At 37.8% G+C, this 27,724-nt stretch overlaps 1 protein-coding gene across 1 annotated transcript in view; it reads left to right on the top strand.

Moving 5' to 3' along the window:
• The window catches only part of ATP10B (ATPase phospholipid transporting 10B (putative)), a gene marked incomplete at its 3' end in the record, with an annotated part of 338,125 nt that overhangs the window by 81,627 nt on the left and 228,774 nt on the right, over nucleotides 1-27,724 (top strand). The window contains exon 3 of the mRNA XM_079703067.1: nucleotides 16,914-17,033. The remainder of the gene's footprint in view (nucleotides 1-16,913; nucleotides 17,034-27,724) is intronic.

Here is a 27,724-nt window from a genome sequence, read left to right as displayed (position 1 = left end):
TAGTGTATAGGAATGCAAGAGATTTCTGTGCATTGATTTTGTATCCTGCAACTTTACCAAATTCATTGATTAGCTCTAGTAGTTTTCTGGTAGCATCTTTAGGATTCTCTGTGTATAGTATCATGTCATCTGCAAACAGTGACAGTTTCACTCTTCTCTTCCAATTTGTATTCTTTTTATTTCTGTTTCTTCTCTGACTGCCATGGCTAGGACTTCCAAAACTATGTTGAATAATACTGGTGAGAGTGGACATCCTTGTCTTGTCCCTGATCTTAGAGGAAATGCTTTCAGTTTTTCACCATTGAGAATGATGTTTGCTGTGGGCTTGTCATATATGGCCTTTATTATGTTGAGGTAGGTTCCCTCTGTGCCCACATTCTGGAGAGTTTTTATCATAAATGGTGTTGAATTTTGTCTAAAGCTTTTTCTGCATCAATTGAGATAATCATATGGTTTTCATTCTTCAATTTGTTAATATGGTGTATCACATTGATTGATTTGCATATATCCTTGCATTCCTGGGATAAATCCCACTTGATCATGGTGTATGATCCTTTTAATGTGTTGTTGGATTCTGTTTGCTAGTATTTTGTTGAGGATTTTTGCATCTATATTCATCAGTGATATTGGTCTATAATTTTCTTTTTTTGTAGTATCTTTGTCTGGTTTTGGTATTAGGGTGATGGTGGCCTCATAGAATGAGTTTGGGAGTGTTCCTTCCTCTGCAAATTTTTGGAAGAGTTTGAGAAGGATTGGTGTTAGCTCTTCTCTAAATGTCTGATACAATTCACCTGTGAAGCCATCTGGTCCTTCACTTTTGTTCGTTGGAAGATTTTTAATCACAGTTTCAATTTCATTACTTTTGATTGTTCTGTTCATATTTTCTATTTCTTCCTGGTTCAGTCTTCGAAGGTTCTACCTTTGTAAGAATTTGTCCATTTCTTCCAGGTTGTCCATTTTATTGGCATAGAGTTGCTTGTAGTAGTCTCTTAGGATGCTTTGTATTTCTGAGGTGTCTGTTGTAACTTCTCCTTTTTCATTTCTGATTTTATTGATTTGAGTCCTCTCCCTCTTTTTTTTGATGAGTCTGGCTAATGGTGTATCAGTTTTGTTTATCTTCTCAAAGAACCAGCTTTTAGTTTTATTGATCTTCGCTATTGTTTTATTTGTTTCCATTTCATTTTTTTCTGCTCTGATCTTTATTTCTCTCCTTCTGCTAACTTTGGGTTTTGTTTGTTCTTCTTTCTCTAGTTCCTTTAGGTGTAAGGTTAGATTGTTTATTTGAGATTTTTCTTGTTTCTTGAGGTAGGCTTGTATAGCTATAAAATTCCCTCTTAGAACTGCTTTTGCTGCATCCCATAGGTTTTGGATTGTTGTGTTTTCATTGTCATTTATCTCTTGGTACTTTTTCATTTCCTCTTTGATTTCTTCAGTGATCTCTTGATTATTTAGTAACGTATTGTTTAGCCTCCATGTGTTTGAGTTTTCTACGTTTTTAACGTTTTTTTCCCTGTAATTGATTTCTAATCTTATAGCGCTGTGTTCAGAAAAGATGCTTGATGTGATTTCAATTTTCTTAAATTTACTGAGGCTTGATTCCTGACCCAAGATGTGATCCATCCTGGAGAATGTTCCGTGTGCACTTGAGATGAAAGTGTAATCTGCTATTTTTGGATGGAATGTCCTATAAATATCAATTAAATCTATCTCATCTATTGTGTCATTTAAAGCTTCTGTTTCCTTATTTATTTTCATTTTGTATGTTCTGTCCATTGGTGTAAGTGAGGTATTTAAGGCCCCCACTATTATTGGGTTACTGTCGATTTCCTCTTTTAGAGCTGTTGGCAGTTGCCTTATGTATTGTGGTACTCCTATGTTGGGTACATATATATTTGCAATTTTTATATCTTCTTCTTGGATTGATCCCTTGATCATTATGTAGTGTCCTTCTTTGTCTCTTGTAACATTCTTTATTTTAATGTGTATTTTATCTGATATGAGTATTGCTACTCAAGCTTTCTTTTGATTTCCATTTGCATGGAATATGTTTTTCCATCCCCTCACTTTCAGTCTGAATGTGTCCCTAGGTCGTAAGTGGGTCTCTTGTAGACAGCATATATATGGGTCTTGCTTTTGTATCCATTCAGCAAGCCTGTGTCTCTTGGTTGGAACATTTAATCCATTCACGTTTAAGTTAGTTATCAATATGTATGTTCCTATGACCATTTTCTTAATTTTTTGGGGTTTGTTCTGTAGGTCCTTTTCTACTCTTGTATTTCCCACTTAGAGAAGTTCCTTTAGTATTTGTTGTAGAGCTGGTTTGGTGGTGCTAATTTCTCTTCGCTTTTGCTTGTCTGTATAGCTTTTGATTCCTCCATGGAATCAGAATGAGATCCTTGCTGGGTAGAGTAATCTTGGTTGTAGGTTCTTCCCTTTCATCACTTTAAGTATATCATGCCACTCCCTTCTGGCTTGTAGAGTTTCTGCTGAGAAATCAGCTGTTAACCTTATGAGAATTCCCTTGTATGTTATTAGTTGTTTTTCCCTTGTTGCTCTCAATAATTTTTCTTTGTCTTTAATTTTTGCCAATTTACTATGTGTCTCAGCATGTTTCTCCTTGGGTTTATCCTGTATGGGACTTGCTGTGCTTCCTGGACTTGGGTTGCTATTTCCTTTCCCATGTTAGGGAATTTTTCAACTATAATCTCTTCAAATATTTTCTCGGGTCCTTTCTCTCTTCTCCATCTTGGACCCCTATAATGAGAATGTTGTTGCATTTAATATTGTCCCAGATGCCTCTTAGGCTGTCTTCATTTCTTTTCATTCTTTTTTCTTTATTCTGTTCCACAGCAGTGAATTCCACCATTCTGTCTTCCAGCTCACTTATCCGTTCTTCTGCCTCAGTTATTCTGCTATTGATTCCTTCTAGTGTAGTTTTCATTTCAGTTATTGTATTGTTCATCTCTGTTTGTTTGTTCTTTAATTCTTCTAGGTCTTTGTTAAATATTTCTTGCATCTTCTAGATCTTTGCCTCCATTCTTTTTCCAAGGTCCTGGATCATCTTCACTGTCATTACTCTGAATTCTTTTTCTGGAAGGTTGCCTATCTCCACTTCATTTAGTTGTTTTTCTGGGGTTTTATCTTGTTCCTTCATCTGGTACATAGCCCTCTGTGTTTTCATCTTGTCTATCTTTCTGTGAATGTGGTTTTTGTTCCACAGGCTGCAGGATTGTAGTTCTTCTTGCTTCTGCTGTCTGCCCTCTGGTGGATGAGGCTATCTAAGAGGCATGTGCAAGTTTCCTGATGGGAGGGACTTGTGGTGGGTAAAGCTGACTGCTGCTCTGGTGGGCAGAGCTCAGTAAACTTTAATCTGCTTGACTGCTCATGGGTGGGGCTGGGTTCCCTCCCTGTTGGTTTTTTGGCCTGAGGCAACCCAACACTGGTGCCTACCTGGATTCTTTGGTGGGGCTAATGGCAGACTCTGGGAGGGCTCACACCAAGGAATACTTCCCAGAACTTCTGCTGACAGTGTCCTTGTCCCCACCGTGAGCAACAGTCACCCCCTACCTCTGCAGGAGACCCTCCAACACTAGCAAGTAGATCTGGTTCAGTCTCCCCTGGGGTCACTGCTCCTTCCCCTGTGTCCTGATGTGCACACTACTTTGTGTGTGGCCTCCAAGAGTGGGGCCTCTGTTTCCCCCAGTCCTGTCAAAGTCCTGCAGTCAAATCCCACTAGCCTTCAAAGTCTGATTCTCTAGGAATTCCTCCTCCTGTTGCTGGACTCCCAGGTTGGGAAGCCTGATGTTGGGCTCAGAAGCTTCACTCCAGTGGGTGGACTTCTGTGGTATAAGTGTTCTCCAGTCTGTGAGTCACCCACCCAACAGTTATGGGATTTGATTTGACTGTGATTGCACCACTCCTACCATCTTATTGTGGCTTCTCATTTGTCTTTGGACATGGGGTATCTATTTTGGTGAGTTCCAGGGTCTTCCTGTCGATGGCTGTCCAGCAGCTAGCTGTGATTCCGGTGTTCTCACAAGAGGGAGTGAGAACACGTCCTTCTACTCTGCCATCTTGGTTCAAGGCCACAGATTTCACTTCTTCCTTAATTTTATCCCACCAAAAGTATCAGCTCTGTGAAGGCACCGTCAGTGGCTGCTTGTTTGTTGTGTTTCCAGCACCTCTCTCTGCGCAGTTCTGGAAAAGAGAGAACCCCACACCGTGCACAGCTTCACAGGGAAATGGTGAGGGTGGTCTCCAGGCACAGAAAACTATTTTATCTTTTTTATTGCTATTATAAATAAGATTTTCTTATTCATTATCTTCCAACTATCATTTGTGTATATGAATGCTATTGAATTTTGTTATATTTTTCATTGAGAAGTATGGCTTTTAGAATTATAAAATGTCTTTGGCTTCAGTTTATGCTTTGGGCTTGAATTCTACTTTGTCTGGTATGAGAATTTCAATTTCTGCATTCTTATTGTTTTCATTTGCTTGTGGTAAATCTGTGCATTTCTTTATTTTTAGCCTTGAATCACTGCATTTTAGCTGCATCTCTTATATACAACATTGAATTTAGATTTTCATTGATGAATAGATTTGAGAATCATTTTATTTTAATAGATGAGTTAAGCTTATTCATGTTTATTGATGACTTATGTTTGGTGCCCAGTCTCATTTTTGTTGTAATTTCTGTGGGCATCGTATTTACTTTCTGTCTTTATTCACTGTGTCTTCTTTGCCTTTATTTTTTGCCTTTGGCTGTTTATGAAGTTTTGTGTTTCTTTTTTAGTGTTTAGCTTGGTATTTATAGTATTCTTGATTCCCTTTGTCTTATTTAACCCTTTATTATCTCAAAACTTTCATTGACGCCCCCATCTCAGAATAAAATCCAATATCCTTGCTATGGCCCACAGAGGCTTCCATAACCCATTTTTTCACTATTCCTCTGAAGTTGTTTCCTATGACTCTCCATTCGTTCACTGAACTCCAGCATCATGACTTTGTTGGTCTTTCTCAAACGTGTTCCCATCTCAAGGCCTTTGCAGATGGGTTACTTCTATCTGAATGTCCTTCCTCCAAATTTTTATACTGTTTACTCTCTCACTTCATTCAAGTCTGCAGTCAAATTTTATCTCATCATCAAAAGAGTCCCTGACCCCATATTTATAAATCACTGCTATGTCACTCTCTAGACCCTTGTCCTACATGATTTCTCTTCAAAACACGTGTCACGACTTGCCAATGTTAATAAAAGTCACAGATACTGAAGGCCGAAGAAAATATTTGAATGGTCCCTTCAATTAAAGAACATATTTTTCATGGCATCTTGGCATGGTTAAAATGCTGTCCGGCCAAAATTCTAAAACTTGAAAACCTGGGTCAAGTATATTGAGGGTCTCAAATAGACAACAGTACTGAAAAGGTATTTGGTAAATGGCTTGAGGCTGCCTGACAGCCAGATGACAGCCCTGTCTGTTGAGGTTTTTCTCTAGGCTGTTACCACATCACAAATTGGAATTTTCATCCACATCTTGTTTTGATGGTACATATGAGCCTGTTTTCTTACATTCCCAGGGCCATTCTAAAAGGAATCTAGGATAAGGGTCCATTCTGAACCCTATAACTCTACAGTGTGAGACCCTCCAGAATGGAAGTCTAGCACTAGCTGCCCTATGCAGTTTTCCAACTTCACGCTACATAATGCAGAGAAGAGAGGCATGGGGAGTTGATGAGGTATAGCATAGTAACCCAAGGCTTCAAAATGTGTGCCACATGAGAAGGCAATTGGAGTGGGATTCTAAGTACCAGCATAATCTTATAATTCTGGCAAAAGTTTGTGAGTGAAAGATAGCCCAGTCCCAAATGATGCCTACAATTTGTGGCTACATTGTAGAACCCGGGCATGGAAGAATTTGGTTCTTATAACTTTGCTCAAACTTCTGTGAGGTAATGAATACCTTTATAAACAGGAGTGGTTATTGTATACAGGTGAGCTAATGATAAGTACAGGAATATCTCCAGGACAAAGATAGGATGGAGAATGGATCATGGGGAAATAATTTTTAAAATGGTTCTCCAGGGCTAAGGGATAAACCAGATGGTACTGTATTTGAAAAATGGGGGAGAACAAATTATAGCTATTTACATTTCTTCTCTGAAGGCAAAGCTTGTGTTTTCTGTAAGAGGGCTTCTTTGCTAAGGACTATTAACTTGAGGGGAGAACTACCACCAAATGATATTTTAATAGCATAAAAAAATGTGCTACTTTGCTGTGATTTCTCAGAAAAAAATATATCTTGGTAAAGAAACCTTGATCATATTTTAGAAGCTCTGTTAGGGCTTTCTCATGAAATAAGACAGTAACAACACTTTAGGAAGAGAAACACTAACATGGATTTCCCTTTTAGAAAATATTCATTTCAACGAATGTTTAACAAGCTCTTGCTATGTTCATGACACTGTACTAGGTACCAAGAGGATATAAAGAGAAATAAAATATATCCCTTCACCTCAAAGCATTTGTAATTTTGCTAAGAATATTCCAAGAGCTAAACTTTCTGAATTGTATGATAAGAGATAATAACAGTATATAAATGACCCTCCTCACCCACATTTACAGTAGCTGATTTTTTTAGTCCTGATTCAAAAAGTCCTTTCTAGTTGAAAAAAGAAAACCCCACAAAATTATTTCTTAGAACGGCCAAACAACTTAGCAGCTTTAGACAAATGTAATCAACAGTGATGAGAAAACATGCTGGGCTGACTGATGGGGTGGAGAGACTTTTGAATGCCTGGATATATGATAAGATAGTGAATCCATATGCCCAGAAGCCAAATAGTGATTTTTCCAGAGGGTTGTCATACTTCAAAACTCTTAAGAAAAAGAAAATTGAGACATTAAAGAAGGCATTTTCAGCTTGAGCAAGGGAATATTTGATAACTCCAGGAGGAGGGTCTGTTGTCAGGACCTCATAGTTCATGGAAGAGCTGCAAGAAGTAATAATGTTATGTAATATAATGAGGAGGAGGAAATGCTAGCCAGAGATGGAGTATAATGAAGGATCCCTGAAGGAGGTGACAGCTAATTTCAGCTTGAAGAATATGGTTGGGTCAAGTCCATGGGAAAGAAGGACTGAGTCAGAGGAACGAGAGTGAGCAAACACATGAATATCTGAGTTTGCTAGAAATCTTGTGAGGGAAAATTATTTGTCTGTTGGGTTGGTAAGAGCTAAAGAAGCAATGATAGTTTGCAACTAGTTCACAGAGAGTGTTCATTTGAACTTGATTTAATAAGCAATTAAGAAAATGTAGGATGTAAAGAAAAATGTGATGTGATTAGGGTTTTAGAAAGATAAATCTGATGGAACAATGTAAAGGACAAGTAGAGTACATGTGACAGTTGTCTAGACCAGAAAGGAGAAGCACGAGGATTCTATCTCAGTTTGTTCTCTACAAATAACAAGCATATTATTGAGCACATGGTAGGCCTTCCACAAATATTTCATTCACTCAGCACTGAATTACAGCATGTCTACCTCATATAAGCATCTCTGGAGGCTAGAGAAATAGAGAACCGTTCCATTGTTTCCTAGAAACTTAAAATCTTTATTGATTCGTCATGATTTTACAAGGTTTTGAGGGCTTTCCAAGGTTCAGTTGCCCAACTGTTTTGAAATGGTTTGCATTCCACTCTCCAGGATATCAGTACTCAGGACCAAACTTCAAGAATTAGTTAAACAAAAGATTATAAATTGCATGAAACAAACAACAAACTTAGCTCCCTGTTATATTTCCATATTGCTCTTACTGGTTTTTTTCCCACTGAGATTGAAATGATATCTAGGTAACCAGAAACAGAAAATATCAGATCTGAGTACAGATTCCATCAGGAACCCTATGAAAACCTGTTTGTCTGTGTGTGTGTGTGTGTGTTTGTGTGTCTGCGTGTGTGTGTGTGTTTTGGTGTGGGGTTGTATGATTCCAGTGCATGAAGAAAAATACCTATCTAGAAGCCAAATGCCCTAAGCCAATGTCCCACTTGCTTCTTAGACATTAGCCAAATATGTATAGCATAGACAATAGCTACTTGACAGACAGGACTTTGGAATCAGAAAGAGGAAGAGCCTTTCCGGTTGAAAATATAATGGTAGTCTTTATCCTGATAATACTGAGTATGCTCCAGGCTTGCTTTCATCCTAACCCCTGAGGAGAGATATAAGTGGATTCAAGCCAGTGGGTCAAGATCCAGTGTAGCACATAAGCTTATTCCTGATGCAGGTAGGAGGTTCCAGAAAACAGCATGTTCCATAAAACCTTGGGCAGCAGAGAGGGGTGACCATATGCTCCTCCTGCCACTTCTACTTGGCATTTTCCACTCCCCTTCCCCCTACAAGTGACTGACAAACAAACGTTTCGTATTCCTTCTAAAAAAAAAAACCACCACAAGCAATACATCTCGGGTTGTTTTTCAGCAAGCACAGCCTGTTTCTGAGCCAGTGTTTGGAGTTAGAAGTGACAACTCAACCCAGGAATTTTCCTCCCTTCTCCCTCAGTCACATATTATTTTTTGGCCACATCTTAATCCAGGGTGTAAGAAACAGGACTCTTATAGAATGAAAGAAGTCTTGCTGAGGAATTCTCTGTCTCTCGGCTCTACAACGTCTTTTTTGGATATTCTCCCACTGAGCATGTGTTCAGAGGGACTTCTCACCTCATCAGTAATCTGTATCTTAGCTGTCGCTTCTTTTTAAGGAAAACTTTGATTTTTCAGTTCCTAGAGAACACACAAAATCTTGTGGGGAGTGGGAGTAGGAGGCAGCCACAAATTCTTGTCAATAATGCAGTAAGGGCTTCCCTGATGGCGCAGTGGTTGGGAGTCTGCCTGCCGATGCAGGGGACGCGGGTTCGTGCCCCCGTCCGGGAGGATCCCACATGCCGCGGAGCAGCTGGGCCCGTGAGCCATGGCCGCTGAGCCTGCGCGTCCGGAGCCTGTGCTCTGCAACGGGAGAGGCCACAGCAGTGAGAGGCCCGCGTACCGCAAAAAAATAATAATAATAATAATGCAGTGAGATACCTACAGACTAAGGTTGTTCTGGCTATTACCTTTACTGAGAAGAATTGAGGATGCTGAGGTCTTTCAGAACCTTAATCCTCAGGGAAATATTTATCATGATAACTAATCCATGTTTGGACTAGGAAACATATATAAAAACTTCTAAAATGTATACTACAAGGATCATAACCAAAGAGCTTCTCTGCTTGATGAGAATTCATGTGAGTATCTCAATGCACGTTGTAAACTGAGAAGATGCACCATCACTAAGCCCCCTGATTAAGATTTCATTTCATTAAATTTTAAATATGGTTCATCCTATTGACACATCTCTCTGCTTTTTTCAGTTTCATCCATGTTTATCTCCACCAATAGCATTTTATAAAGAGTCTTGCCCTGAAAATGCAACACCCTTTTGTACAGATTAATCAAATCTATCTTTTAGAAATTAACACACACTGGTTTCTGTCACATCCAGCCTGAGACTGAACTTGACCATCCTGGACAGCATGTCCATTACTTTTTAACAGCATTATGACCATGACAAGCAAAAGAATCTGTTGTTGCTCCTTGAAAAGATGAAAGTGAAGAAGTTCTTCCCAGAGAAAACAGTGCTTCTCCCTCTCCCCTAGGGACAATTATTTATCCTGAAATCATACTGCTGGGATAGTAAAGTCTACCTCCCACACATAGACTTTTAGAAATACTGTTGATGTGATCACTGTTGTAATGTCTAGATGCGCATCTGGAGACCTTGATTGTTTGATGCCTCCAGGTATGGTAGAACCATTATTGCCAATAAACTTCAGAGAGTGCATAGATTTACATAAAAGTTTTTTCCATAGAGTTGAGGTTTCCCTGTAAAGTATTTGAATTATACTTTAGCCATTTCACATGGAAAGACTTGGGAAATTGTTTTTAAAGTCACTTTTTAAATTTTTAAAACATCTTCTCACTACTCAAATATAAATGATAAAAATCATACAATGTAAAAATATGGTTCTTTTTTACAGTCTTCATTTTTTGCTTAAAATTCTCCACTCTTTGTGAATTGTCCGCTTTCCTCCACCAGATTCTATAACATATTCATCACAGTTATTTTAAAGTCTTTGTCTTCTAATTCCAACATCTGAACTGCTTCTATTGACTACTTTTTCTCTTCATTGTATTGGGTTGGCCAAAATGTTCATTCAGGTTTTTCTGTACGCTCTTATGAAAAACCCAAACAAACTTCCTGGCCAACCCAGTAAATCATCTTCTCCTGCTTTTTTGCCCATCTCATAATTTTTGGTTTCATGCTGGACATTGTATGTAAAAAGAACCATAGAATGAAACAAATATTAACTCCTTGAAAAGAGCATAACCTTTATCTTCAGACTGCTGATGTGGAAATTTGAGTCAATCGGATCAACTAATCTATAACTGAGCTGGATCTGGGGTTTGTTGGAGCTCTTGTTAAATTCAGTTCACCACTGACCTCAACGGATTTGAGGGCAGGATCAGAGCTTTGCTTTCATCAGGCCTTAGGGACCTCATTACTAGTGAGAATCTTGAGTTTCCTCTATATTCTACCATCAAGCTGTCAGCTCTTAAAATTGTGGGAGATCTCTCTTCTTTATGACACAGCCATCAGTCTTTTAGGTTTTTGTGCCTTGTGAAATCTACCCATCATACTACCCTGCCACCAGGTCGCCACCTGGTAGCAGATGCCACCTGCCATTTGGAAGACTGATACCTTAAAAAAAAAAAGAAAAGGAGGATGCCTTATACCTGATGAAGGCCCATCCTCCTTAAAGTAAATCTCTATCAGATCTCTTGGCCCACCACAGATTTTGGCATTCTAACCCTGTGCACTTGGTTAAGGTCCTGTGGAAAAGAGCTGGCAGGTGAGAGCGTTCTTGCTTGGCTTTGGATTTGCTCAGGATTCTAATCTGTCATGCCATCCCCTACCTAGCCATGAAAAGATAGTTACACATTGGGCTGGTTTCTCCTTACCCCCATCTATGGCATGTTTGCTTCTTTTTCTGCCATGCCTTCAGGAGTGAAAGGAGTGGTGGCATTATTGTCTCCTAAGAATTGCTTACCCCATCCTATTTGTTTTATTTAGATATCTTTGTATCCTCAGCTCTCCAATGGCTTTTTTAGAAGTATGACTTTGTGACCTATCTAGTTTCATCTTATTGTCAGGGTGGGAGCAGCAGTCTCTTACAACACTTTCTATTCTAACTGGAAGCAGAAGTCATACATTAAAAATTGAAAGTCATCTTTCTTGCTCCACAGATGAATCCATGTGTGTGTGCTTGTACACACAAACACACACACTTTTATTCATTCATTCATTCATTTCTTTCTCTGTGTCATATATATTTAACTTTTAAAATAAATATTTAGTCTGCCATACCTTCTCCCTACAACGTTCTCCTTTTTTCCAGCAATGTGTTGGGTGTATATTTCCATGCCAATACAGGTGGAATTGCCACATTCTTTTGAACACTTGTATAACATTCCATCATATTAGCTGAACTATCATTTACCCAGGCAATTTCTTAATGATGGACGTTTAGTCATTAAGTGTTTTAATATGGTAAATAATGTATTCATGAACAATCTTAAAAAGGTATGCAGAGTTTTATGAGCGTTCCTTAGGTTGAATTCCTAAAACTAAAATAACTACTTTGCAGGTGTTTCCTTTATCTAAAAGATGACATTAAACCCAATCTAATTTTTCCAAATGGCTCTGTGATATCATTATGACTCTATCACTCTATTGCTGTGATTCCCTGATCACTTGTTGGGCAAGTGTTGGACTATTTGACCAATAGTCTTGTACTTGCATAAAAGCCTGGGACCAGAATAACCCAAAGTAGGTTCTGTGGAACACTAATAATATGAATATTCCATAAAAGTGGTTCTGTGGTCAAGTTAGATTGGGAAGCCCAGTATAAACTAGCCATAATCCTTCTTTCTTAGAGATTCAGAGTATACTTCAATATACTAAAGAGCTTGTAAAGCCATGAAGAAGAATGGCGATCTATTTAATTTTATCTCACCCAGCGTTTTGCACACTGATCAAGTAGCTCTCATTGCCTATTATATATTGACACCCTATAGAAAAAACACAGTATGGAAATGCTGCTGTAAGTAATTTTGTTCCTTTAAAAATAAACCCAAATATTCCTGTTTCTTCTATCTCTTCCCTTGTGATTAGACTTTCAGCACTTTTCACAATGAATTACCCTTTTCTCCTAATCTCTGAATCTCCTAATCTCTGAATCTCCTAGTCCAGAAAGACTACTCCCCCTTAGAGATGAGGAAGGTTAATACTTGTTAGATTTGTTTATAAATAGATATAAGAAGACTTTAAAACCAGAGGTCCAGATGAGCTCTCCCACGAGTCAATAAGGAGACCTTTAATGCCAGAACTCTATTGAACTCATTTGGCCTTCCCATAACTCTTCTTTTCTTCTTTCAAGTTAGTCATCTGTATTTTCCCATAAGTGAAGGATGATGTAGTTTGTTATCCCCTGAATTCCTGATTTAGGGAATTCTCTTGCTTTTTGAAGGCTTAAGTAGGGTGCATGTATCCAACAGAAGAGGAAAAGTAGGAAAATTCAGTAATCTTACTCATAATAAGGTATCAGAAAAAAGCTGTGCAGTTAAACAAGAGAGACCATATGCTAGGTAGTCACCATTAACTCTAGACTTAATGCTAGCCGTGATGCTAAGAAGTTTACCTGAATCATCTTATTGACTTCACTCAACAACAGACCACGAAAATACTATTTTTATCTCCATTGAACAGATAAAGAATGCTGGAACCATTGAAACTAAAAGCAAAAAAACAACAGCAATTCATTTAAAGTCACAAAGAAAAAGAAAAACAAGTGGCAAAGCTGAGATGTAAACTAAGTTTGACTAATTTCAAAGTCTGTCTTCAACCACTACACTAGTCTGTCTGCTGAGAGTGTGGATGTGTGTGTGAGAAAGAGAGACAGAGGCACAGAGGGAGAAAGGGAGACACAGATGGAGAATGAAAATGAAACTAGCCAAAGTGGCTGTTCTGATGTGTCAGATTAACTACAGTGAGAGTCAGAGATTGAAGGACAGGCCAAGCAGGGGTAAAATTTCTACTTGTCAACCATCCCTCTGGATCCCATTCCATATGCTGTCCTCATTTCTCCTCTGGAGCTTCCATTGACGTCAGTTGTAGAATATGCAGTAGAAATCTGCGCTGCAGATAAAGGCACTACAGAGGATCTCTGCGCTAAGAAAAAACCAGTCCAGAGAGTTTCGCATATAGAAATTTGCCTCCATTCCTAACAACTTTGGATGACGTGACGTCAACACTGTTTCCTCTGTGCCTAACCAATCAAGTACAAAAGAAGGCTTGGCTTAATCTGCAGCTGGAGTCACACTTGAGAAAGCAAAGAACGGGTTTTCAAAGCTCAAAAAACCTTAGGCCTATTTGATCTGGTGTCATGATTACATTCTGTCACATGCAAAAAGCATATTTATTCAACAAAGTGTATCAAGCACTTCACACCCAAGCACCATGTCAACTGTCACAGTATGTACACACACACACAGTCGTTGGAAAAAATTAAGAAATGAATTGCTTGAGTGCATCTGGTAAGATTATAAAAAATGGAAGATAAAAGAAAATATTAAAATGTATGCTACTAACTTTTGCCATAAGAATAAGCATTAGCAGGAAATAATTTAAATGACATTAGTGAAATAAAGTTTTACATTAGAAATCTTATATTCATCCAACAAATATTTACTGAGCAACTCTTACATGCTAGGTATATGCTGGGTTTGGGGAAGGTGGGGGACGCATAGGACAGTTCTTGACCCCCAACAGCTTACAACTCAGTGGGCAAGAGAGACCAAATAAAGATAATAACCACACAACTTTTATTAAGAGGTATAATAGTGGCATAAACAAAAAAAAGGAAGAAAAGTCCCAAAGAATTAACCTTTATGAAAATGCATAAAGCTAGTTGACATGTCATATTTAGTCTTTGGAAATGTTAGAAAAAACTGGGGAGATCACAAGTAAATGCCCTCTCTTACCAAAGAGAAAACAAGGCACAGAGGGAGAAGGTGGCTTGCCCAAAGCTAGCAATCGGTAGAATGGGACTAGGAAAACCCTTGACCCCCAGGCTAGTGTGTTCAGCACACTTTGTTAGAGATATTCAAAGAAGACACGTGACCTTTTCTGGCACACTTCTCACTTGGGAAGCTGCTCTATCTACTGATTTTCTACTGCAGATTTTCTCAGGTTGGGGCAGTCATTTGTGAGCATGCCCAAGTACTCACCCGAAACCAAACGAAAATGCAGACAGTTTGAAATAAAAGTTTTCATTACAAAATGTGACAGAGGGTACTTTCTTGCAAACTATTTTACGGTAGAACCACCTGCAAAGTGGGAACTGCTGGTGTTTACTGAAACCTGCCCCCTCTTGGCATAACTGGAATGAAAATAAGCAGCTGCTCTATTTCTGCAATGTCACTGATCAGAGGTTTGTTAAAGTACCTCTTGTTTGTGTTGGATGTACCTCTGGACTGCTAAAAGCTACTATATTTTCCAGGAATTAGTTTAACCCTCTTTATTATTCATAAAATAATGAAAAGTGGAAAACCAATATCCAGTCTGAATCTCCTTTCAGTTTTAGTCATTGTACTACAAGACACAGAGGCAAGAAAGTTTTGTAGAAACTAGACAGGAATCTTATTAAACAGGTTCATTATTTCAACCCCAGAATTCTACTTCTTAGAGTTTATCTGGAAAGTTTACTAAAAGAAGAAAACATTCATTGTATTAAACTAACTTTTAAGAGAACTAGTTATAATAATAATAGTACAAATTATGCAGACACCTTAAATATTGAATAGTGGTAAGTTAGATCAATTTTAGAACATTTTAAAGCCACTAAAAATACTAATGAATAGCTATATAGTTTCATGGAAAATTATTTAACATAATGTTTGTTTTCTGTCATGATGGCCAATAAGCTAAAAATCATATAGACAATTTGACTACATACTCTGAAAGCCACCTAGAAATGAAAATATAACAAACATCCTTTTAGTGCTAGCTAAGCACCCAAGAAAGTAAAGAAAATCCTAAGGGGTCAAAAACAAAAATTTTTTGTTACTATTAGGGGTATTATTCTGAGTGACTGAAGTGAATTTGAGGGATGGCAGGTAGGACTGGTAGTCCCCTATAACATAAGAACTTGATTTTTAGTGTTCAGGAACCAAAATCTTGAGTCTCAATTATTTGAGGAATTTTGAACTAAGTTGTCTATATAAAAGCAAAAATTTCAAAGGACTCTGAATTCATTGAAAGACTAGAGTTGAAGAAAAAAAAATCTGCCTATGAGCAAAGGGACATTAGAATCTTATATACAATGTCCTAAGCTCAAGGAAAGGTATAAAGAAATCTCTGAAAATTCATAATGAATCTGTCTTTACTTGTGTTTGGAGTTTGATTTTTATATCATCTGCTTGGTCCAGGAAATAGGAAGCTGTAAAATGCACATACACAAATGGTCCTGGGATCTTCTGCTCCTGGTCATGATGGAGTAACTGGACTAGAGTTGCTTCTCTCCATGAATGATTAAAAAACTAAGCAAAATATATGAAACAGTTCTTTTCAAATGATGAACACAAGGCAGTGTAGGCCTATGGTCCCTAAGAGAAGGGGGGATAATTAGGTAAGTTTTTGATTGCCCTAACTTCTGCTTGTAGGCACTTTCTAGACCACACCGCAGGGAGGGAAAACCCAAGCAGAGCTCAACAGACTCAATGATTAGAGAAGACTGAAATAAGGGTTCAGGAAGGCTAAGGTGAAAGGAATTTGTGGGCTAGGGTACCAGAAAAGAGGAAACTCTACAAAGAAAGAGTTCCAGAAAATGTCATGGGGTCCCTTTGCTTGTGTTACTGAATATTAAAGTGCACATGTGCAGGATGAAACTGCGTGAGACCAACCAAAGAAAAACTTGGGCATTGTTAGCTGGCCCATTCAGAGTTCATACAGGGCTGGGAGATAATTGTGTTCTGAAAAGTTGGTGGAGAGTAAACATTAGACAGTGAGAGCACTTGATAGCAACTCCATAAGACCACACCCTACACATTTTAGCAGGTGGGATAATTTAGCACTAGAGTAAAAGTTACTTTAAAGAATTTTAAAAATATAATTCAGAAGAGTAATGTGACCTACAAATAACTTAGATGACTGCCAGAACAAAGTCCAAAGGGAGACAAATGATCCAGATACTCAACGATGTATAATATTCACAATGTCGAGCACTCAAACTACTACTAGACTTAGAATTAAGCAGGAAAATGTGACCCATTTCCAGAAGAAAAATCGGTCAGTAGAAACAGATCCAGAAATGACAGAGATAATGGAATTAATAGACAAGGACCTTAGACTAGCTGCTATAAATATTCTCAGTGATCTAAAGGAAATTTGAACATAGTGAGGAGAGAGATAAATGATATAAAGAAGAAGCATAACTTTATAGCTGAAATATACATTATATTTAAATAAAATATTCACTAGGTGTAATTAACAGCCCGTTCTACATTGAAGAAAAGATTATGGACCTAAAGACAAAAGAATAAAATTATCCAAACTAAAGCAAAGAGAGAAACAAAATAGTGAAGGAAAAAAAGAGAGACTCAGTGACCTGTGGAACAATAATAAGTCAAATAACCATGTGTACTTAGAGTTCTAGAAGGGAGAATCAGCAAAAAAGTGTTTTGAATTTTTTTTTAATGATGAAAACTCTAAAACTAAAAATCCAATTAACTCAATGAACTAAAAATCTAATTATCCATGTAGGATATATACAGAAAACAACACTACAGCACATCAAAATTAAATTTCGAAAAAACAGTGATAAAAAAGAAAATCTTAAAACATCAAGAAGAAAAAATACACATTACCAAGAAAGGAATAAAGGTAAGAATTATTAATTATTCATAGAAAACATGATCATGTACTGGAAAATCCTCAAAAGAGCTACTAGAACTATAAGTAAATTTAGGAAGGTCACAGGTAAATATACAAAACTCATTTGTGTTTTTAAAAACTGAAAAAAATGATTAGAAATGAAATTTAAAATACTGTTCACAACCATCAGAAAAAAATTAAACAAACTGTTACCTAAAAACTCTGCTGAGAGAAATTTTAAAAAATCTAAATAAATAGAAAGACATGTTAAATTCACGGATTAGAAGACTCAGTGTTGCTAAGATGTCAATTCTATTGAAATTTGTGTATGTATTCCACACAATCTCAATGAAAATACAAGCAAACTTTATTGTAGAAATTTAAAAAGTGATCACAAAATTTTTATGGAAATACAAAGAACTAACATAGCCACAGAAACTCTTAAAATGAATAATAAGTTTGGAGAGTGTGTACTACCTGATTTTGAGAATTACTATAAAATTGTTTTGCTCAAGATGATAGTGTAGTATTGACATACATGTGAACATACAGACCAATATAACAGAATAGATGATCAATTGTTTTTTGACAAACAGCCAAGGTAATTCAACAAGAAAAAACTGTCTTTTCAACAAATGGTGCTTGAACAATATGGCTATCCATACAAGAAAATAACAAACTTTGAAAAATGAACTTGAATAAAATGAACTCACATCAGATCTAAACCTATAAAAACGTTGAAGGAAACATTCTTCTTTGTTTGGAATGTTAAAGCTTAAAAAAATGTGAAAATGATTTATCAAGAATAATGGATATTAACACAACAAATATCAGAATTAGACAAGAACTTCAGATAATAGAAATGGCAAAGGTTATAAAATATGATTGAGGAAAAACATAAAAGAAGGAACTGATATATGTGTGTGTGTGTGTGTATATATATATGTGTGTGTATATATATATATATATATATATATATATATATATATATATATATAAATAAAACACCAGGCAAATATAAAAAGAACCAAATAGAACTTCTGGAAATAAAATTAAAAAAAAACAGTCAGTGATTTTTAAAACTAATTGATGGTTGAACTGGAATGGAGAAGTGATGAACTAGAATATAGTTATGAAGACATTACCCAAAAACAGTACAGTGAGTTAGTGAGTTAATGAGATAGAAACTGCAGGGTAAAAAAAAAAAAAAAAAAAACAACAACATATGGAGGAAAGACAGAGAGAGATAAAATGAGACTGAAACCCCTAAAACTATTGTTTTGATATTTCACATTAACTAGAATGAGATTCAGAGATTAAAGTCTGTGCAATACCTAGACACAGAGTAAAACAGAAGAATAATAGACAAAAATCTCAGAAAAACATATAAAGTAGGTATATTATTTGCAAAGAAATAATCTGACAGGCTTCTCATTGTAAAATAGAGTATAAAGAAAACAGTGCTACAGAAAAATAACTTTTAACCTCAGAATATATATCTAGCTAGGGTAGTATTTAAGAGTTAGAACAAAACAAAGACGTTTTCAGACAAAGACTAGAAGAACTAGTAAGAGACTCCACTAAAGCAATTAGTAGAGAAATTAATCCAGTAGGAAAAAATGAATTAACAGAAGAATGCCGAGCAATAAAAGTTTAAGGGCTTCCCTGGTGGCGCAGTGGTTGAGAGTCCGCCTGACAATGCAGCGGACATGGGTTTGTGCCCTGGTCCGGGAAAATCCCACATGCCGCGGAGCGGCTGGACCCGTGAGCCATGGCCGCTGATCCTGCGCGTCAGGAGCCTGTGCTGCACAACAGGAGAGGCCACAGCAGTGAGAGGCCTGTGTACCGCAAAAAAATAAAATAAAAATTAAAAAAATAAAAGTTTAAACATTTCAAGAATTTTAAACAAATACTGACCATATGAGAGAACAATAATAATGTTTGATTTAGAAGTAATAAAGACAAAGGTAGAATTAAATTCCGGGTAACAACTGGTAAGACAGGTAGGATCGAGGCAGGACACAGAAATGATCAGAGTTAAAGAAATCTAAGTTCCACAGAAGAAGTCAAGATATAATTAATTTCAATTTTTTAGGTGTCTGTGGTAATTGTTAAGGATAATCAATAAAAAAAGATAAAAAAACATTGAATAACATCTAAACCGGCAGAAGACAGAGACACAAGAAGAGCAAATGTTCAACTAGAAAGTACTGAATAAAATGGCAAAATGAAAATGTGTCAAATCACAAAAACATCAATAGGTTAAACTTGCCTATAAAGACAGAGATTAGCATATTGGATTAAAATTACACAAACCAATCTGAAGCTCTTAATTTTTAAATTAAGGACACAAAGTGGCTGAAAGTAGAAGGATATGAAGAGATTCTAACCAAAAGAAAGTTGGCCCATCAGGATCAACATCACATGAAATAGATGAAATAGACATTAAAGCAAAATTATTAGAAATAAAGAGCCTCACAACATTGATAAAGTTACAGTTCACCAGGAAATCTCAAATTTTCATACACCTAAGGGCATAACCTCATAATAGGTATAAACAGATTTACAGAATTATAAAACCATGATCTTTTTGTTGTTGCTATTGTTTTAATTTGTTCAAGTACAGTTGATTTACAATGTTGTTAATTTCTGCTGTACAGCAAAGTGATTCAGTTACACATATATATACTTTATTTTTCATATTCTTTTCCATTATGGTGTATCACAGGACATTGAATATAGTTCCTCATGCTATACAGTAGGACCTTGTTATTTATCCATTCTATACATAATAGTTTGCATCTACTAATCCCAAACTCCCAATCCATCCCTCCAGCATTCCCCTTCCTCCTTGGCAACCACAAGTCTGTTCTCTATGTCTATAAGTCTGTTTCAGAGATAAGTTCATTTGTGTCATATTTTAGATTCCACATATAAGTGATATCATATGGTATTTGTCTTTATCTTTCTGACTTATTTCACTTAGTATGATAATCTCTAAATCCATCCATGTTGCTGCAAAGGGCATTGGTTCATTCTTTTTTATGACTAAGTAGTATTCCATTGTATATATGTACCACATCTTCTTTATCCATTCATCTGTCAGTGGACATTTAGGTTGCTTCCATGTCTTGGCTGTGGTGAATAGTGCTGCTGTGAACATTGGGGTGCATGTATCTTTTTGAATTAGAGTTTTCTTCAGGAGTGGGATTGCTGGATCATATGATAACTCTATTTTTAGTTTTTGAGGAACCTCCATACTATTTTCCATAGTAGCTATAGCATTTTACATTCCCACCAACAGTGTAGGAAGTAAAACCACAATCTTCATGGGAGATCATCATTGCTTTCTGATTAAATTTTCATGTGCTTCAGCTAGAAATTAATAAGAACATATATGTATTTGAAGAATACATTTAGCAAGCTTGATGAAATGAACACACAGAGAACCCAACACCCTATTTAGATAATAAATATTCTTTTTAAGGACACATGGTTATTTATAAAACTTTCCATGCAGTAAACACAAAACAAATCTCAATAAATGCTAAACAATTGGTATCCTACTAAACAATTTAATTAGAAATTAAGCACTTACAAAAAGACAAGTTTAAAATTTTTGTATTTGGAAACAAACAAATAAGTAGGTCAAAGAAGAAAGAATAATAGAAATTTTTAAATATTTAGAGCTAAAAAGTAATGAAAATGCTACATATCGAATTGTTAACCTTGTAAGAAGGAAAACTAACGCCTGAAATTTTCATATTATGAAAAAGGAGGCAATTAATCAGCTAACAGAAGAGCTAGTGCAATAGAAGGAAAATAAGAAAAATTTTAAAACAGCTGATAAACTAAAAAAGAAATGGAAAAAAAAGAAGTCAGTAGTTGGTTCTTAGAAAAGATTTACCCGTAATAAACCGTACATACTCCTGGCAAAGTTAATCAGGAAAAGAAATAGAAGATACTGTAGAGATTAAAAAGAAATACAGAATATTATTTACAACTTTAGGTCAATAGTTGTGAAGGTTTTAGGTTACATGATCAGTTTCTTTAAAAATGTAATTTATCAAACCTAAGTCAAGAAAAAAGAATAGAAAAGCTGAACGTTCATTAAAAATCCTAATACACATCTTAACCACTAAAGAAAGATCTTAACCACTAAAGAAAATGGAATTAATAGTTAAAACTATCTCTTTTCCCCATCCCCAGCCCCTTCTACTCATACCAAGTCAGTTTTTCAGGTAAGTTTGACTGTATGTTCAAGGAATAGATAATATCACTGTTAAGCAGTTCTAGAACAGGAAAGAACACTTCCAAGTCATATTTAGAGCTAATATAACCTTGAAGGCAAAATCAGACAAGCAAAAGAAGAAAGAAAAATCATGGGCCATCTCACAAATGAACATAGACGGAAAATCTGAAATAAAATAATAAATTAAAACTGTCAGTGGGTTTGTTTTTTAACATCTTTATTAGAGTATAATTGCTTTACAATGGTGTGTGTCAGTGGGTTTTGAAAAGACATCTCAAAGGTTAAAAAACAAGTCACAGACTTGGAAAAATATTTGAATTTCATCTAACCGACCGAGCATTATTATCTAGAGTCAATTAAGAAAGCTCACAGGGGGCTTCCCTGGTGGCGCAGTGGTTGAGAGTCTGCCTGCCGATGCAGGGGACACGGGTTCGTGCCCTGGTCCAGGAAGATCCCACATGCCGCAGAGCGGCTGGGCCCGTGAGCCATGGCCACTAAGCCTGCGCGTCCAGAGCCTGTGCTCCGCAAAGGGAGAGGCCACAACAGTGAGAGGCCCGCGTACCGCAAAAAAACAAAACAAAACAAAACAAAAAAAAGAAAGCTCACAAATCAACAGTAAAAGACAAGCTAGTAGAAATGAAGGCCAATTTATACTATGTGCAAAGCGCTATGGTGAATACTAAGTTTACAGCAGGGAAGGAAATAGATGTAATCTCTGCCCCCAGGATGCTCACAGCATAGTGAGGGGATAAGAAACAATAAACAGGTAAACAAATAGATAAATCAAGTTGAATACATTTTATTATGGATTGAATTGTGTCGCCAAAATTCATGTGTTGAAGTCCTAACACAGTATCTCACAATATGACCTTATTTGGAAATAGTGTCACTGCATATGTAATTAGCTAAGGTAAGGTCATTAGGGTGAGCCCTAATCCAGTGTGATGTCCTAATAAAAAGGGGAAACTTGGATACAGAAGCAGGCACACAGGTAGAATGTTATGTAAAGATAAAAACAGAAATGAGGGTGAAGCTTCTACAAGCCAAAGAACTCCAAAGATTGTCAGTAAACCACCAGAAACCAAGACAGAAGCATGGAACAGTTCCATCCCCTACAGCTCTCAGAAGGACCCAACCCTACCAACACCTTGATCTTGGACTTCTAGCCTCCAGAACTGTGAGACAATACATTTCTACTGTTTAAGCCACTCAGGTTGTGGTACTTTGTTACAGCAGCTGTGACAAACTAATACACATTTCTTTAAAGATAATAAATGAGGTAACGTATTGGAGAAGAATGGAGGATCTGCCTAGATAAATGGTCAAGGAAAGTCTTCCTGAGAATTAGTTAAGCTGACATTGGAAGGATAAGAAGGTTACAAGTCTGCCAGGAGTTTGGGGAAGAACATCCCGGTGAGAGAGAACAATGTGGCTGAGCCAGCTAAGGTAGAGAAAAGCTTATTTACAACATATTAAAAGGGAACATGATTGCGGGAGCAGTAGCAGAAATTGATGATAAAATATAGGTTCTTGGGCCTTTTGAAGGATGAATTATGACCCAAAGCAGAACACTCAAAGTCAAGTTTGTCCTCATCTGTTTGGAGGTCTCCAAGGCCATGGTCACCTTACAGGATCCCCTGACCACCCTCAGACCGAGACAACATGCCATCCTCAAGGTATTATCCCCATAGGGAGTATGGTGAAAGCACCATTTCCAGGGATGTGAGTATAATATAATCTCAGATTCATTAGATTAACTCCAAGCCCCAATCTGCCCTCCAAAGTACCTTTTTTAAAAAAATTTTTATTTTATACTGGAGTATAGTTGACTTCCAATGATGTGTTAGTTACAGGTGTACAACAAAGTGATTCAGTTATACCCACAGAAGTATCCATTCTTTTTCAAATTCTTTTCCCATTTAGGTTATTCCAAAGTATCTTTACACCATCTCTGATATCTGCACAGTCTATTTGAATATTCCCTGTCCACTCACCACCTCAAAGCACAGCCCATTCTGTTTCTTAGTTCTTAGAAGTTCATTTCGACTAGGTAATATAAACACATGGCATAAAGTTTAAAAGATAAAAAATGGTTTACAGTGAAAATTATTTCCCTCCTTCCCTGCTCCCTTCCAAACAGTTTCCCTTACAGAAGGAATCACTATTACCAGCAAAGTCTATGTGTTTATAAACATATATGAATATTTTATTTTAGCAACACAATCAGAGCAATTATACACACCCTCCTGCCTGGTGTTTTTCTCTCGTAGCTTCCATATCGGTAACTAGAGAACTGTTCTTTCTTAACAGCTGTATGTATGGTTTTCTTCTGTGGTTCTAATGTTGCTAGATTCTCTCTTTGACAGAATTGAACTCTGCATCTCTTTATTTTTTTCCTCATCTGTCTGTTTTCTGGAGCCCTTGAAAATGGAGCTAATCCCACTTGTACTCTGCTTGAAGTCAGGAAAGTTTCCCTGTACTACACAGAGTCTGATAGAGTACTCTCCTGCCATAAATAGTTATGGAAGTGATGGTGAATTCTGGAAGGCAGTGTAGATATTGGTTAAGAAGACAGGCTATGTTCAAATCTGGACTTTGCCACTTACAGTTAAGTGACCATGGACCAGTTCCTCAAACTCTCTGTCTCCTCAATTTCTTCAACTGGAAAATGGGAATAATAATAGCACCCAGGCAAATAGAGTTGTTGAGTAGATTACATGATGTTTGTCAAACGTCTAGCACATGGTAAAAAATTCAATCAATGCTAATTGTTGTTAGCTTCCATCTTCCTTAGTGGATAAAGATCAACTTCCTAAGACCTCTCGGACAATGCTCAGAGAGAAAAACACACACAGTGAAGGAAAACCTCTGCTCTCAGCTTGCATCTCTGTCTCTTGAACATTATCTCCTCTGCTGTAAGGAATAATTCTGTGTGGGTGTATGCACACTTATTAAGGAAATATGGCAGTGCCAGGTTACCCTTTACTAGTCTGCCTGGTAGCTTGTTTTCAGATCTTGTCCTTACTGGCAACAAAGGCAGTTGACCTTGGTCTGTGTCAGGAGAATGTCATTTGCCTTGCAACGATCTTCCCACAGAATCCCCCCATCTCAAACCTGGGGCATCTGCTCACATACACTGCTACAGACTCCAAGGACCAAGAGAGATCCTCTGAGTCACTCAGGGCCATGGCAAGCACTATGCAAATGCTCTTAAGTGCCTTCTACCGCACTGTACCAGGGCCTTCGCAGGCAGCGAGACAGATTTCTGGCTTGGAAAACATGGGTTGGTCCCAGGTGGCCTGTCTAGGTGGGTATGACCCAGTTAGTGTAGTCACCCAGAAATGCTCGTGTGTGCTTCCAGTCCTCAAATCAGCAGCATGGAAGGCAGCTTTGGTTCTACTTCTAAAAGGAGCAGACAGGTTAAAACTTCAGTGATGATCTAAATGGTTTCTTCAAGATACACTTAGCAAGACAATTCAATTTAACAAGATGTTATTAAATACCAGTGATTGTTTAAATGAATATGTGGAGGTGCTGCCTTGTAGGAAATGCAAATTAGTATTAATTACTGCTAAGTGATTTTAATCAGCAGCATTTAAATTTCAACATTTCTCATCAAATTGGGATACTTATGTGCAGAATCCTAAATATAATATATAAGCAGTGATAAATGGTCTGTAAAGCCCTTCTTTCTTCACGGAAGGAGAATAAAACTAATATGTGGCCACATAGATGCCAAGCTCTATTCTAAGAACCTTACAAATAATACAATTAACCCTCACAATAACACCATGAGGTACTCCTATTTTTTTTATCTCTGTTTTACATATAAATAAACTGAGGCACAGAATGGATACAGGAGCAAAGATCAAACACCTTTATGTGGAAGGTGATGGAGCCCAGATTTGAACCCAAGCAGACTGACTCTGGAGCCCACATGCTTAACTGCTGATCATAACATCTTCTCCCAAATGACTGCAGGTTTCTAAATATCTGGTTTGCAAATTTCTAGTCTAATACTGAGGGAACATGGGGCTTTAGATCCAGATCAGCCTGGGTTAGCATCCTGACTCCACACTTACTAGCTGTGTGAAGGTGGACTCCTAAGCCTGTTTCTTCATCTGCAAATTGTCAGCACCAATGCATGGTCACATGGTGAGATAATACATGCAGAATGCATGGTAAGATGATGCTACAAGGCCTAGCACGTAGCACAAACTCGAGTTTACTCCCTTGACTTATTTCTAGAATACTGTTATATATACAACACTGTGGTAGACACAGGGCAAAAATGATGAGCAAAGGCTGTTCAATGTAGTTCACCTTATCACACACATAAATGAGCATGTAATGCAGTCTGGACAGTGCTGAGCAGGGAGGTACGTGCTACTGTGAGTCTGTATAAAGGGAACTTTGATCAGGCAAAACAATGGTTTCCCTGAGGAGATGATGAACACCTGCAACTTCATCCTTTATAGAAGTAGCTATTTGGCCAAACAGATCTAATTGTCTTTATGCATGGGCATGGGTGTAGGACATTAGATGGTTTATTTGCTGTGAATCTGATCATTTGAACTCAGGAGTCCATCAGAGAACGGTAGGCTGGGTCAGGGACTGTGTCAAAAATTTGATCTCTGCCTCCCCGGGAATCCTGCAGGGATGGTGTTGGAGAAACCTCAGTGTGACTTTCTCTGACACAGTCTCTAACACACAAGAACTGCTCAGTACACATTAGTTGAAAGTATAAAGTACAAATACAGAGCACAAACGGGAAATTCTGAGATTTATAGAGTACCTCACATTATTCAGAGCTTTTTCTCTACAACACTAATGTAGAGCTTAGTGTAGACTACCAGGTTTAAATTCTTCCACCACCTACAGGCTGCCTGATCTTGAGCAAGGCATCTCTTTCCATGCCTCAGTTTACTCCTCTTCAAAATGGGTTATGGTGATAATTAAATCCTATAGTGTGTAAAACACTTAGCACAGTTGCTGGCATATGGTAATCTTCATAGCAGTGTTAATGGACATAGTAGTCCGTGGCAGGTGATATATGTTTTTTTAATCCATGTAACACAACTAAAACGATTGGTCATAGCATTCTCCTTTTATGTAAAAGGAAAAACTGAGTTTCAGGGGTCTAAGGTTACACAGCTAGTCAAACCCAGGTCAGCAGGATCGAAACCCACCAAGCCAGGTGAACCAACAGAAGCCTTTAGAGCAGGACTGTGCCATTGGGAAAGCATCAAAGAGAAACGCTTCTCAGGGAGTGTGCACAGAAACGTGAAGTCAGCTGAAACTACTTCCTTCCTTCTGAGCTGAAGGCACAGCTTATGTTGAGCCCCAATTTTTTCCCCTCCTTCCCTTTTCTGGAGTGGAGTGAAAGATGCAGAATTGTGGGACTGGAGAGAGACAGATTCCTCTCCCATGAGCTCAGCAGGAGAAAGGTGAGAAGCCAGACAAAGGCATCCCCCTCTCTGCCTGGGACTCTGGATCCTGCCACAGTAGTGGCTGCAAGTCTGAACCCAAGGTGCCCCCTAATGTGCACAGGCCACATCCAGGAGGCTGCAGCTGGGGGATCAGAGATGCTGTAGCTATGAGCAACCAACGGAAGGCAGGAAGAAAGGGAAAGGACTCCAGTGCCTTAAGCAGTAGACAGCAGGCTCTGTGTGAATTCAGTGTGTCACTAGCCCTGTGTTTTGGTCTTATCTGGGCCAGGGTTTCTCATCCTAAGCACTAGTGATTTTGTGAGCTGAATAATTCTTTCCTCTAAGGGGTTGTTCTTTGCATTCATTGTAGATGTTTAACATTAGCCCTGGGATATTTTTACTGATATCTTTCCATTTAGATATCGATTAAAGTCTTCAGGTATGACAACCAAAAATGTCTCTGGACATGGTCAGATGTCTTCAAGGACAAAGTTGCCCCCAGCTGAGTACTAGGACTTGACATCTGACTTGCGAACGGATCTTGGCTATAGGTTAGGCATGTTCCTGGCCCCATTTAAGGGCAGAGACAAGAGTTTGCGGCCTGACATTACCTGAAGAAAAAGTCCTGCACCACAAGGCTAGATATCTTTATTCTGTCTTTGCAAATTGAGGCAAATCAGGAAGCATTTGGCTTCCTGGAGGAAGCAGTCATGAGGTGCTCATCTTCCTCAGCTTATTTTCAGCTTTCTAAGGCACACCTATATTTTTAGGAAATAGTTTCTCAGCACTTGATATGAGGTGGTATGAACCATTTCCAGAGATGTTTCCTGAAGGAAAAAGTTGTTACAGAAATCCCTGCCATGTTTCCACCTCCACCTCCACAGACATGGCTGGAAGACAGCAGCATATCAGTAACAAGCTAGCAAACATTCATCCTGAAAATCATGCTTAGCCCTATGCAACAAATATTTCTTGGGCAGATCTCCTGTGCTAGGCATTGTGCCAGATGAGGTGGAAGG

This window comes from Hyperoodon ampullatus, assembly GCF_949752795.1.
Source record: "Hyperoodon ampullatus genome assembly, chromosome: 4".
NCBI classification, from domain to species: domain Eukaryota; kingdom Metazoa; phylum Chordata; class Mammalia; order Artiodactyla; family Ziphiidae; genus Hyperoodon; species Hyperoodon ampullatus.
The sequence above is the reverse complement of the archived record's forward strand: the minus strand, read 5'-3'. Positions and strand labels throughout refer to the sequence as shown.